The sequence below is a fragment of the Marmota monax genome, unplaced genomic scaffold (genome assembly GCF_021218885.2).
Source record: "Marmota monax isolate L192 unplaced genomic scaffold, Marmota_monax_Labrador192_F-V1.1 WCK01_AAM20220418_F8-fsc00073, whole genome shotgun sequence".
In the NCBI taxonomy this organism is placed as follows: domain Eukaryota; kingdom Metazoa; phylum Chordata; class Mammalia; order Rodentia; family Sciuridae; genus Marmota; species Marmota monax.
In genome coordinates, this window is record NW_026692846.1 from 8,406,325 (window position 1) to 8,412,324 (window position 6,000).

Here is a 6,000-nt window from a genome sequence, read left to right on the forward strand (position 1 = left end):
TCAGGCCTTTTATCTCGTGTCTGCTGTGCCCCATGGTCTTAGACTCTTCCTCCAGAACGTATGCATGTGTCAGCAGGTGGGTGAAGGTGAAGAGAAAGGGCCACTCAGAGATTCTGTTATTCTATGGACATTCCCTGCACCAAATGGTCTAGCTTCATTTCCAGGTGTAACAGAAAAAAATGAATAATTAGCCAGTCTCTTGCCTGGGGAAATAGGATGGAGAAACATGTTCCTAATCATGGCAAAACAGGGACAGAGGAACACGAGGAGAAAGAACATGAAAGAGTAGCTATCAGTGAAGGCAGGGTACAATGACTTTAGCAGGAAGCAGTACAGGAGGCAAGAGCAGAAATGGGATCAGATCACAGAGGACGTGGTGATTTATGGCTTCAGCTGAGCAGACCAATGTCTTCCAGGTGTTAGGGAGCCCTGGAGGCATCATAGCCGCCCGTAGGCTGATTGGATCTGCAATCAGGAAAGTTCTCATGGAGAAGGTGGGCAGAGGTGGAGGAAGACCCTGCGATGATGCTCCAGGAAGCTCAGAGCCTGACAGGGAACGCAGGGAGTGGACTGGGAAGAAGCAAATCCCCAGAAAAGATGAAAGACCCAAACGTGCACAGTGACCAAGCCAAAAGACAAGTCTTTGAAAAGGTCCATGAAGCAAGAAGGAAGGAACAGGGAGGAAAGGTGAGTGTCATAGGTGGTTCAAAAAGGACAGGATCAATCATTAAGCCCAAATAAAGCAGGAGCTCCCCAGGACCTGCCACCCAGGCCCTTCCGTGAGACCCCACTTTGCTGTGAAGTGACTCTCCACCTTTTCTATTTCCATTGCCAAGTATGGCTCTACGGGAGACCCTTAGAACAGGAAAGCATTGGAGGTCATCCAGACCAGTTTTTCTAAGCCTTCCTTGCACATCAGAGTCACCTGGAGGCACAGCTGTGGAAAGCTGGGGACCAGCCCTGACTTTCTGATTCAGTAGGTTTGAGCCAGCATTTGGGAATTTGCATTTCTAACAAGCTCCGAGGGGATGCTGACCCTGCCCAGCCACAGAGGATGCTTGAGCACAGGAGAGTGCAGCCACAGGCTCCTTCAACAGTGAGAAAGCAGAGACAGGAGAGGGAGAGAGGCCGTGGCCAGAGAGTACTCAGCAGGAGCAGCCCCTTTTCCCTCCCAGTGCAGCAATGCCTGCTGGGATGCCCCAGCATGCAAGGAAGACGGCTCAGTTGGTCTAAAGTCACTGCGTATGTCTCCAGCTGCTGTTGAGTACCAGGATTCAGTGTCCCCCACCTCCCTGCACAGGATGACTGAAAGCTCCCTTGGCCATTCACTGGCCAAGACCAGGGAGTACAGAGGGAGAGATAATGGGGATCAGCACCTTTCCACTACCATTCAGGAGCAGAGTTGGCTCGGAGCAGGAAAATCTGTACATGAGCCGTCCTAAGTCAGCTCTGTCCTCCACCACTCGGCTCCAGCCACTTCCCCGGGCACTGTTCCCCTCCTTACCTCACTACCTTGCCACCCAAGATGGCCTGTATGCTGCTTCCCTGGGCTCCTGCCATAGGACCTCCTATCAGAGCAGGGTTTTCTCCAGCAGTAAGTGCCAGATGAACACCTACCAACGGCCTGAGGGCAACGCATTGTGTCTTCTGCACCCAGATCAAGCCTGGGGTTCCACTGTGTTCCAGCCAATATCCAGCTGAGCCCATAGAATGTATAGTGCAGAGCACAGCAGGGGGCATTGAACACAAGGAATTCATTGCAGAGGTGTCAGAAAAGCAGAGGCCGAATGTGAGGCAACTCAGAGCTCAGTGACTACAGAGAGCTGCCGCCCCCAGGGCTGCCCTTCCCAAGCTAGGGGCTGGCACTACCCCAGGAGCCAGAAATTCTGTGGAGGGTCTGCTCATGGGTCTGGCCAAATGTCTGCACACACAGGCTGCCCGGAGGAGGGGCGATAGACCTATTTCAGGGAACTGAAGCCATGGAGAACAGAGTAACTAGAACAACCAGGGGAGCTAGACCCGGCTTGAGCTACCAGGACAAGAGCCCCAATGGCAAAGGAGCCATACGACTGCATCAGACTCCACCTGATGCAGAACAAGAAGCGAACAAGTACCTTGCCTTCCCCTGCTGCTAGGCTGGGTGTCCTCCAAGCAGAGCAACAGCAGGGAGCTGTGTGCGAGTCTGTTACAAGAGGAATTAGTATGTCCCGGGAAGCAGGAGTGGCAAAGACAGGGATTCAAACAAGGGTGGGGTTCAGGGAACCTCTAATATCAACCAGGTCCTGCAGGGAGCCTCAGAGTAGCAATTGCATTACAGTGTGTCCTGGCTTGAGGTCACAGAGATGGGTCTGTACACCCCAGACAAGTCAGTGATTAGGAAAGGTTCCCAGGTGGCTGTGTCACCAAGGGGCACCTCCAGGCAAGATGACACCAGCACAGTCCCACAGAGAAGACCATAGGTGTGAACCTGCAGCAGCAGACACTCAGTACCCCAAACTAAAGGGGACACAGGGACCTAAGCGGCCCCCACCAGTGGCTGTCCGTACTTCCCACTCTCGGGTCTCCTGATAGGCTTCCAGTTGGCTGGACATGACTCTTGGGGTTAAACACTGAGGGAAGCGGAGGGAGGGAGCAGGCAACTCTCAGAGCAAAGGAGCAAATGACAGGTAGTAACTGCTCAATAATATCTGCTAAGCTGAATTATGCTTCCCCACATGTTACAGACTTTTCTGGCGTTTTGCAAAAATTGGATCTGTCAACAGGGGTTGAAGATTTACCTTCACTAAGGAAATAGTTTTCAGTAGAAAATTATCATTTGCCTAAGAGTGCATGACAGATACTGATTTTGTGTCAAACATACTACAATTTACTCAGCAACCTAAAGGGAGTTGGAGGGGAAGTCTAGACTCAAACTTGAGTCAGATGGAGTCCAGCTACCCCCAACCACCTTCAGAAGTATTAAGCCAAAAAAAAAAATCACATCTTTTTTCTGTTTCAAGTACAGAGTATGAATTTTAAACAAAAGTCCAGAAGTCAGCTGAGGTGAAAGTATGGTGCAGATTTGAGTTAAAAGCCTGGGAATCCAGGGCAGGGCTCTGCACATTGATGTTTGCTTCACAGGATCCTCCTGGAACGCACAGTGTGCTCCTCCTCTAGTGGCTCGGGGGACTTCCCCGTGTGGCCTGCTGCTTAGCTGTTCTTGAGGGATTGTCTGGAATACCCACCCACTTCTCATAGCCCAGTGCAAATGTTAGTTGATAGAAGCTATCGGTTGTCCAAGAAGACCTGGAATCCAGAAAAATGACACATGCCAGACTCTCTGAAGAGACCACAAAGAGAACTGTGTCAGAGAACGTCAGTGCTGGGTCCCTGCACCTCTCAACTCACCTCTTGCCCTGTCATTTCTCCAAGGTGAGTATGAGTGTCCCTCTGAAGTGGAGAACAAGACTGAGGAAGATCGGGTCACTTAACCCCAGCCACACATCTGCAGGTGACAAAAAGAGGACTGGAACGTGGATCCTACAAACCACAGCAAGTGAAAGCCTAATAGTGGCACTAATAATTAACACCTGGGGCTTGGCCGCGGAGCAGTCTGCTGCCCCCACCTGGATGCGGACCCTCCCCTCCTCCCCTCCCCTCCTCCCCTCCCCTCCTCCCCTCACCTCCTCCCCTCACCTCCTCCCCTCACTTGACCGCTCCCTTTCTGGGATATTTCCTGTTAGTCCCTAAGCCACACCCTCCTCTGTGCCACCAAAGCCCACTGGGCTTCCCTCATAGTGACACAGCACTGTGTCCCACAGACTTAATCTGCAGGTGTCCTGTGGGAACGCACCTTCCTTAGCGTGTCCGCACTGGCTTTCACAGCACAGTTCCCATCACGTAGAAAGTGCTCAGTTGGTTCTTGTGGATCGCTGGCGACAAACAGCATCTAGTCATTGTCTCATTTGTCACTCCCTAAAAGGCCACGTGAGAAAAACGCATGCAGCACCTGGAAGTTTCCTAATGAATGCTGATTTCTTCCCATCTCCTTCTCCCATTCGTCCATCCTGACTCCATAAGGAGAGTACCTGTGTGCACACACTGCTCCCCCACAGCAAATAAACTCCACATTCGAGTGCTACATTGCAATTCTTTGATTTACACATGCACTGTGAAGTGCTGACCACAACTGAGCTAATTAACATACCCCTCACCTCACATTTTTGGGAAGGAAGGGTGAGAACACCAAATCTACTTACAGGAAATTTCAAGTATACAATGCAGTATTTTTAAGTATCCATGCTGTACGTTTATCTCAAACATCTCATAACTGAAAGTTTACACCACTTAACAAAAGTCTCGATTTCTGTCCACCCTCACCTAGCCCCTAGCACCTCCCTTTCTACTCTATTCGTGCGTTTAGCTTTTTTTTTTAAGATTCCAATGTGAGAGAAACCCTGGGCCACCTGGCTTTCTGCTTCGGACTTATGTCACTTAGCACAATGACTTCTAGGATCATCTTAGGTCCAGTCTGTGGCAAGGGCAGGACTTCCTTCTCTTTAAAGCTGAATGCTATTCTACATTTTCTTATCCATTCAGCCACCAGTGGGCACTTGGGCTAAGTCCCTGTCTTGGCTATTACACACTTGACTTGATTAATTTCATCCTTTGCACCTCTTCGGAGCCTTTGATTACGAGGTGTTTGAAGGAATTTAATCAACGGATCTCATTACAACAGCACACATTAAACATCATGAGCGAAAGAGCTGGCGGTTTCTGAATGCATACCTGAACTTCCACCAGCATCGATGGGGGTCTTTCTTGGGTCTGCCGGCCTCCTGTCCTCCCTGAGGGTGTCCAGCTTCTGCTCAGGACTCTGAAGATTCCTCTTGCCCAGACAGCACCTGCACACTGACCCTCAAGCTAGACAGCATGATGGCCAAGTGACCTGCCTAAAGGGCTTGATCCTTCCTGGCTTCTGTTCTCTATGAAATGGAAATAGCGAGGACGCAATTTTAACAGGGTTGTTAGATCATGGCCTCTGAAGTGCTTAGCCAAACATCAGTGCTTAGCCAAACATCAGTGCTTAGCCAAGTGTCAGTGCTTAGCCAAGCTCCAGCACCTGCAGCAGCGCCACACTGTTTTGTTCTATGCATGTTCACACATGTTTACATGCAGGTTTTGAGGATAGGGAGCCCCTTCTTCATTAGATACTTTTCTGTGGAAGTTGAGGGAAGGGATTTTCTGCTGAGTACTTCTGGAAGAACAATTCTATTCCTGTTGCCCATTTCCAAAGCACATTGAGACATATTCTTATGAGCCTGCAGGAATCCTGGCCCACGCTGCTGCTCAACTAGTGGGAAGGGAGCCACCAGACTTTACCACGAGACTCGTGTTTTCTCTACTGGTTAAAAATCTACGATGGAGAAAGGATATGGTGATGTGTTAGTTCTTCTTCAAACCACTGACCCTTTTCTCTCTATTTCACAAAGTTAAAAAGTGAGGCTCCTGGATGGAGGTCGAGTCGTCACTTTAAGAAAAGTGACAGAGCTACAACTTGAACTCCATGCTCCCCAGCTCGGAGTCTCCTTTCCTCCCTGCTGTTACTAGCATCCAGAAGGCCTGAGCGACTCCAGGTGTGTGGAGATGACCCACCTGTCAGTAAGCTCCACTTCACACTTCAGGTGCAGAGAGAAAGCTGGCTGGGCTCCTCGTGGGCATGGGTGAGGGCTGGCGTGATCCCCTGCACTGAAGAAAGAAAGAAAAAAAAAGGGAAAGGAAACTTTGATTCATTTATTGAAACATCATGTCCTTGACAGACCCAGTTTTATCACCTCCTAAGCAAGCCTCCTTTTTGTAACCCAGGAAGTTGAAACTCACTGCCCTTCAGCTTCTTCCCCAACATGTGAAGAGTTTGGAAGTCATTGCTGCTGTCTTCGTAGCCAAATAAAATCCCCCCCCCAAGTCCCTGAAACCAGCAAGTCTTCTTAGATCTGTCAGACAATCAAGGCCACAGGGCAA

At 50.0% G+C, this 6,000-nt stretch overlaps 1 long non-coding RNA gene across 1 annotated transcript; it reads right to left on the minus strand.

Moving 5' to 3' along the window:
* Positions 1–2,577: 2,577 nt before the first annotated feature.
* Positions 2,578–4,948, minus strand: LOC124095708 (uncharacterized). The gene is made up of 4 exons (XR_006852583.2): positions 4,768–4,948; positions 3,833–3,954; positions 3,388–3,484; positions 2,578–3,285 (listed from the first exon to the last, which is right to left on the minus strand). It is a non-coding gene; the product is annotated as an uncharacterized LOC124095708 (long non-coding RNA).
* Positions 4,949–6,000: the final 1,052 nt, after the last annotated feature.